Below are 8,308 nucleotides of genomic sequence, written 5' to 3'. Positions count from 1 at the left end.
TTTGTTGTCCCAATCAGATGCTGGTAGAGTGTCTTGGAGAGGAAGGCAGGCCCTGGACCACCATGTACCAATGATGTGGCAATCATTCTGCCAGCAAGGAAATATTCATCCTCTCTTGCAGCTGGTAATGGATGTATTTAGTTAGTTATGCTAAAATAATGCTTTAAATTAAATGCCTTTTTATTTTAATAAACAATGAATCATCCAAGCTTAACTTCAGAATGTATTAATTTAATTTTATAGTCAGATGGTATAACTTTCTCACCAGCGCTGTCAAATGTAAGAAATTTGCTGTCCTCAGGTCCATCAAATATTCGTCGTGATCTAAGGCATTTCATTAATAATGTCAAAAATTCACGTTTAGGACCACCATTATCCATTCCATCTTCACGCTGTCCTGCATCATCGCTGAACTTCACAAGTATATCATCAGTTGGGTTGTAAGACACACGTCTAAAGCCCCGAGCTGCTCCGTCCCAAACATTTGCTCTGTTTATATTAAATCTGCTGACAGATGTTTTTATTGTCTTAGACGCCAGCTCTTCAAGTACTTCTGCAGCAGTCAGGCCATTTGTACTAGAACATAAAAAAATTATTTAATATCACATAAAATGAGGATGTTAATACTCACTTTTAGCATATTTACATTCTCACATTTAAATGTATACTTACCTTTGTGTTTCACTCTCATCCTTTTCGATGAGAACTTCTTTGTCTGAGTCACTATCAATTACAATCGGTGCATAAACACTTGTGTATGTGCTGCAATAAAAAACATTTAGTGGGCAAAGTAGAACATTTCTTAAAATCTAAAGTTAACTACGATTTTATTGGTCTAGTGTCTCAATACACAAATTTCTGTGTCCAAAACATACCTGTAGCAGGGACCTTGAGTCTAAATATCAAAAATATATGAACAGTTAATATATTTTATGTTTGTAGCCTGTATGACAATTATTAATGACATTTTTCAGAGTCTTACTTCAGAAGAAGTTTGCAAGTTTGACCCCCTGTAAAGAATTTAAATAATTTCAGAATTTACAATATAATACATAATAATGTATTTTGGCTCCTCACTATTCACGGTCGCCGCAGTGTATCCTCCACAATACAAAACTTACCTATTTCTTGAAGGTGCTCTTTCCGGGGTGCTGTGATTATCTGGAAAATCCCATACCTGATAAGTAGTAAAATAAGCTTAACAGCACTTTTTAAAACTTTAAACTTTTCTTGATTATATTGGTGTATACAAACACAGACACACACACACACACACACACACACACACACAAAACAATGGTAAAGAAAAAAAGACTAACCACAGTGTCCGACAGTGGGCTTTCTACTGCTTTTACTTGAACTTCATTGTCCTCTTCAGATTCACACTCTGTGTTGCAATCTGCAAATATTCAATGATTCAAAACATACAGTCTAATTTAAATATATGTATGTATTGAAAGCTATATCGAACAATTAGCAAACATATAGAACACTTTGGCTATAAAGCACAATTTAAATATATTTAAAATCTGTGGCAAAATCATGTCACTCTCTGATCAACATTTTTTTGAAAAATCTTGAATTATTTTTAATATCGAAAATTTATGATTGTCACTGCATTATCAGAATCACTAACCATTATTTAAGAAGTCATCATGGTTGCAAATGTAGAGAGTTACTCTTTGATAGGCCTTCCCTATGGCATCCTTGTATTTTTGGATGTTGAAAGGGGTGTTGGTTCCAGGAATTGTGTTAACTTCCCTTGCATCAGTGTTAAATAAAAAGGCATATAATTTAAAGCATTATTTTAGCATAACTAACTAAATACATCCATTACCAGCTGCAAGAGAGGATGAATATTTCCTTGCTGGCAGAATGATTGCCACATCATTGGTACATGGTGGTCCAGGGCCTGCCTTCCTCTCCAAGACACTCTACCAGCATCTGATTGGGACAACAAAGTCTGATGTGGTGGAGGTCACAATTGAAGATGTAACTGATGAAGCTACAAAAGCTTTTCTGTTGGAAGTATGTTGATTTAAATATTCTATTTTAAAACTACAATTTCTTTTGTTATCACAAAGATTGATGTGTTAATTGCACATTGGACTGTAACACTGTGCTCCAAAGTAGTTGTAATTTTAATCAGCATGCTAAGTGTACCGATGTTTGTTAATTATGAACAAAGATAAATGTTTGACTTTAAGTACAGGAGTAGAAAACAATACCAGAATAACATGCTTTAAAATATAGACCAAACATTGAAGTGCACTAGTAATTACATTTAAAATAATTTTGATGTGAACGTCATGCACAACAACCTGTGATACTGCAATTTTCTTTTTTTTTCTTATGTAAACACTAGATATGCTCATGGAAGCAACTGATAGGGTCCATGGGTGCATTGAAATGCATTGCAGTATTAGACCTGCAACATCTTGAGTAATATCTAAGTAACATAAAATATAAGAGTGTTTTGACTGTGGGAAATCTGATACCATGAATCACAAACAAACTCTTGGTTTCTTGATTACTGCACCAATTATTCCTTTTTTTTTCCTAATGTTAGCATAACTAACCTAGATAAATCCATCCCTACTTTCCCTGTCCTTTGCCCCACACGAGTGTTTATTTCTGCGATCCTGTGAAGGAAACTCCAGGGTAGTTTGTGCGCATTGCTCAGCGTGCTGTGACTTCAAAAGAGAACAATCGCATTTTCTATGACTTAGTTCGCAAGACAGCTGGCTTGCTGATGGATTTCCCCGGATCTCTTCAGTACATAATGCTGAGTAAAAAGTTTAACAAACACATCATTAAGGACTACCTTGAAGGTTGTTATACATCAGGTACTCACCAGCACATAAATACTATTTTCTTCGATTCAAGGCTCCCAAAAGTAACATATATGTTTGAGCTACAAATAAGTATTGGAGCCTTCAATCTCCCGCATACAAGCCCACCAAAATGGTGGCAAAGTGTAGCGAGGCGAGTATCACAATATGTTATATTAATAGTTTCTTTTTTCAACGAAAGATCTGTTTGTTTTCTCGTAAAACCCCAGTCGAGACATTAAACCGTAAGCAACACTATACTGAATTGATAACAGACCACAGCTACAGAAGTGGTCTGCCTATTTTTTTTCTAATAATTTGTATGTTTTTGCTTAATTTTACAGTTTTGCATCTTGCCTTTTTATTTATTGTTTCCATGGTTAATTATACTTGTGTTTGTTATACTAATGTTTGCAAAAAGGTTTTGAGTTATCATGCATGTGGTTTATTCAGTATAGAAAAAATCATGTGAAGCTGCAAGGACAGAGATCAAATTTCAAACTTTTGAACACTTATTCTATTAGAATTCTTGTTACTTATCAGTCCCCACATAAAACGGACAAAGCTGCAAACACTAGTTCAGCTAGTGACCATGTTTAGGCAGGTACTTTAAAAAATCCAGTGCAAATTTGATGTTTGTAGGTGGTTTGATCTTTTACATTATTGGTTTTATTGAGAATAAACCGTACTGTACTGGCTGAAAATGCATTTGCAACATTGTGGCTGAAGTAAGTTAAGCAGTCCTTGGTATCTGTTTTAACGGATTATTTGGTATTTTAGTGAAGATATAAAACGTACTCCCTGACAAGAAAAAATGCCATTGAAGCTATTATGGATTGAAAGAACTTAAGTCAGAGTTTGCCAACATTTCACTTAGACTAGAGAAATAGAAAATCAGAGTTAAAAATATAAAATCTCTAATAGAAAGGAATGAAGACCATGCAGGGGGAGGATGGATAAAACCAGAACCTGGGATTCCAGAGATCGCGGATACAATCGGGCTACGCACCTCCTTGAAGGATAAATAGTAAAAGAGCACCTAGCACAACGCACGCGTCCTTCTGCTGTGCCCACTTAGATAAGACTAGCCAGGTGGACAGGCTCTTAACCTTCACCCCTCCACCCCTAAGGGTCTGATATAGAGGGTTGACAATAGATGCTGGACGAGTACTGAATATATCCCCCCTTCCCTAGGGATTCCACTATATCCTAGCAAGGTATGTAAAATTGCTCAATTTGTGTGCTTCGTTGCGGCTCAGATAAAGTTTAAAGAAGTACAAACACATTCCAAAACTGGTCGTTTCTCTTATCACATCCGTTTTTTCGAATAAGATGCCAGCATTAGATGCTGAATGACAATGTGTTGCGCCTTTATAGGATTCGGCATTCTGACAAGAATAGGAGGCCTGCAACCAATACGCTTCCGCGTAATCCACCATTTGCCCGCCGCTGCTCCTGTGGGAAGCGGAGGGCAGTCCATCAGTGGTGCTCCCACCGTAAGACCACGCAAAGCCCAGCTAGACAATGTGAGCCTTTTAGAGGAGCGCCCCGGCGAGAATGGCTTTGCCCCAGAGACCCAAGTCGACTACGCTTGAGAATTATCTCTCCTACTGAGGCCTGGGGACGACAGTCCATTATAGCCTTGGGTAGACTACTCTTCCCCAAGACGGCCAAGGAAAGAACCCAGCCGGGGACAATCAAGCTGGAAGAGGTGGGGCTGGTGCGTTGAGATTCTGGCCGGAGAGGGAGGTCTGGAGACCCTAATCTGGCCCTCTTTGATTAGACACCGCCGTGAACTTAGGGCTTGCTTTGGCCCCGCGACGCCGACCCGGACAAAGCGATGATGAGCGTTATGGTATAATAAGCGAATAGGATAGGACATGTGTGTTAACTCGCACAAAACACAAAGTTAGCACTGACCAATATTTCCCCAGAGTAGAGCACTAAGGACCAAATAAAAGTGGCCAGTCCCATGGTTTCTTAAAAATCGCAGCCCTTGACAGTGGTGAAATGAATATTACTTTTTATATAGCTTTTTTAAGATTTCACCCACTGAAGGTGATATAACGTTCTGCTAGCTAGGAAGCAGAAGGCCACTAATCTTTTGAGGAATTTTCTAGGAGACAGATAGTATGACATCCCAACATCCTGGACTGTTAATTTTTTTTTTTTTTTTTTTTTTTTTTTGCATCGTTATAATCTCGCAATTGATTTAGGGGGGCGGAAATTTAACTCCTGAACACAATCCTCATTGCGCGATAGTGGTGATTGCAAAAGCTTATGTAAACACTAGATATCCAATGCTGCAACGCTGAAGGAACTCCATGGGTGCATTGAAATGCATTGCAGCTTATTGCAGACAGCTGGCTGCTATGGATTTCCGGACTCTTTAGATGGTAAAGACAACATCATTAAGGACTACCTTAGGTGGTACATCATATACCGCAACCACTTCTCAATCCAAAGGTAACATATTTGTAAGTATTTGGACTGATACAAAATAATGGGGCAATGTAGCTACACTATTTTAATAATAGTTTTTTAACAAAATTGTTTTTAAACCATAAGCAACACTATACTGAATTGATAACAGACCACAGCTACAGAAGTGGTCTGCCTGTTCTTTTGACCAAATTTTTTTTCGAATAATTTGTATGTTTTTGCTTAATTTTACAGTTTTGCATCTTCCCTTTTTATTTATTGTTTCCATGGTTAATTATACTTGTGTTTGTTATACTAATGTTTGCAAAAAGGTTTTGAGTTATCATGCATGTGGTTTACTCAGTATAGAAAAAATCATGTGAAGCTGCAAGGACAGAGATCAAATTTCAAACTTTTAAACACTTATTCTATTAGAATTCTTGTTACTTATCAGTCCCTGCATAAAACTGGACAAAGCTGCAAACACAAGTTCAGCCAGTGACCATGTTTAGGCAGGTACTTTAAAAAATGCAGTGCAAATTTGATGTTTGTAGGTGGTTTGATCTTTTACATTATTGGTTTTATTGAGAATAAACCGTACTGTACTGACTGAAAATGCATTTGCAACATTGTGGCTGAAGTAACTTAAGCTCCAGTTTGCAACATTCACTTGCTGATGAATAGAAATGCAGATGGTAAAATATAAATTCTGAAGGTGGCATGGTGGAGCAATGGATAAAACAGACTGGGATTCAGAAGGTAGCACGTTTGATGAGAGCCCACACACCAGGTGTGTCCTTGAGTAAGACAGCCAGCACTAACTCACTGCTCACCCCAAGGGTGATGGGTTAAATGCTGAGATCTAATTTCCCCCTAGGATCAATAAAGTATGTAAAATTCATTGTGCTTTCGGAATAATTAAAATAAAACATTCAAAAAGTGTTTTTCATGTTTTTATTGTAGTGCTGATGACAATTTTCCCCTTATAGATTTAAGGATGGCCTCGCAACACTTGGTGTAATCCATGCCCTGCAGCAGCATCCTTTGTTGTTCCAACCCTTCATGTGCTCAAGACCAGAGCCACTGACATCTGACTTTTTAGAGGACATGTTTGCAGTGGTCCTGAGCGAACCTGGCAGTTCAAGACGGCAGGAAGAAACCAGGGTGCTTGGATTCTGGCGAGACTATCTGATAGACGCTGAAGGTTTGTATAATACAAAACTTGTACTGCAAACAAATTACTACGATCAGTGCAAACCAATAAAGCAGCTCTTTCATGAATATTACTTTTATGATTTTTTTAAGTTTAAACTGTCAGGTGATATTTCTGCATAAACAGAAGCACTTTTTTGTTTTAGCAGTTGAATCTCCTCACATTCTTGTTAATTTTTTTTTTTTTTTTTTTTTTTTTTTTTGGGGGGGGCCAGATTTTTCATGAATTGCTGCCAGCAGTGCTATTGGGGAGCTACCTAGCATGACCTAAACAATACTAACAGAGTCAAATTATCACCTTTTACAGTTTCTGTTTAAAATGGAATTGTACTGAATAGTAAGTCACCACATAGCTGCTGTTTTTATTTTTTTAATATTGAACGGTATGGGTATTTGTGCTATTAATCTTGGAAAAAAAGGAAAAACATAATAATTTGGAACATTTGAGGATCCAAGTTTCTGATATTCTGCTTTGTATTTGAAATTTTTAGAAAATAAAGATTTATCTTTAGCTACATTCTATTTAATTCTAGATACCAAAACAGCAGTCTCCCTACAAGACATACTGATGTTTGCCACGGGCCTAAACAGCATTCCACCAGCTGGAATGGAACCAAGACCAAGATTGCTGTTTGGTGATGCATCACGTTTCCCAATTGGGAAAACATGTGCAAACACCATTGTGATACCAATGGCTCAGTCATATAAGCAGTTCCAGGATGATATGGACTTTGGAATATTAAACTCTCCTGGTTTTGGTCTGTATTGATCGACTTACAGTTTGATCCTCATACTGTAATATAGTCTTCATTTCAACTGTGTTTTTGTTCTTATACAAAAAGGTTTGTTTAAAGAAATTGGCTAGATATCTGTTGGGCCAAGGCCTATGTTTTAGTTACAATGCTAAAGTAAATGTCTGTGATTTGAAATGATTACTTTTAGTACCCTTAGCTTTAGAAAGAATTCTCTTTACTACTATTCCCCATTTAGAATAGATATATTCATAGATATTGTACATTTTACACAATTTGTATGTCAGTGCAAAGTGTAATTTGCCTTGTTAAGGTTAACAATAAATCTTATTACTTAGAGTGTTTTTACTCCTTTATTTTATATCAACCTGTATTAATAAAGCTAATAATACCAACACGTGTCTTGCATTTAAGGTGGAGGTTAAGAGAGTCTTCACAATATCATCTGTTAGGAGAAATAATTTATTTGATCTCACTGTCACAATTGATATTCTTATTTGGAAAAACACAAAGGCAATTTTTTTAAGTGACTATAAACTGATGAACTATAATTGTGTTCTACTTGAAGCAAAAAACATTTTTTTTAGCCTTAACAAAAGTGCAGGTGGTGCATTATTATAACCACAAAGTGGAATCCACAGTTCTGGGATGTGTGGGAACCTTGGCATTACAACCCAGCAAGCCTTTTTAGTCTGATGTAGTTCTCCACACAAGATTCCAATGTCTGTGACGAACTGAAGCCACTGTTTAGTCCTTCAAAATATTCCTGTAGGTGAGGGTCTCCACAGAAATCGGGAGTTGAACTCATCCTGAACTGGCTCAGCTCTTGATGTCCAACTGCAAGGCCACAGTCGCGTCCATCAAACCTAAAAGTTTGTACAAGGAAAATCTTTACTATTAAAATACTAAGAAAACGCAACAACATCCTTGTCTCTGTAAAGGGGGGGGGGGGAACTATGCTTAAAGTGAACATATGCTTTTGCTTAAGACCATTGGCTGTATTATGGCATTGAATAGAATAGAAGGTGGTCAGAGTTCCTGTAACTACCTGTCTTGAACAATTGAGTTGCTGAAAACATTGGCAGATTTTTG

At 37.2% G+C, this 8,308-nt stretch overlaps 1 long non-coding RNA gene across 1 annotated transcript; it reads right to left on the bottom strand.

Annotated features, from left to right (window-relative positions):
- Positions 1 to 736: 736 nt before the first annotated feature.
- LOC121812978 lies at positions 737 to 1,737 on the bottom strand. The gene is made up of 3 exons (XR_006053440.1): positions 1,637 to 1,737; positions 1,320 to 1,399; positions 737 to 1,177 (listed from the first exon to the last, which is right to left on the bottom strand). It is a non-coding gene; the product is annotated as an uncharacterized LOC121812978 (long non-coding RNA).
- Between the last annotated feature and the right edge of the window lie 6,571 nt (positions 1,738 to 8,308).

This window comes from Haplochromis burtoni, unplaced genomic scaffold (genome assembly GCF_018398535.1).
Source record: "Haplochromis burtoni strain Fernald_Lab_line unplaced genomic scaffold, NCSU_Asbu1 Contig_1007, whole genome shotgun sequence".
Taxonomy (NCBI): Eukaryota; Metazoa; Chordata; class Actinopteri; order Cichliformes; family Cichlidae; genus Haplochromis; species Haplochromis burtoni.
This window is presented reverse-complemented; position numbering and strand designations above follow the sequence as displayed.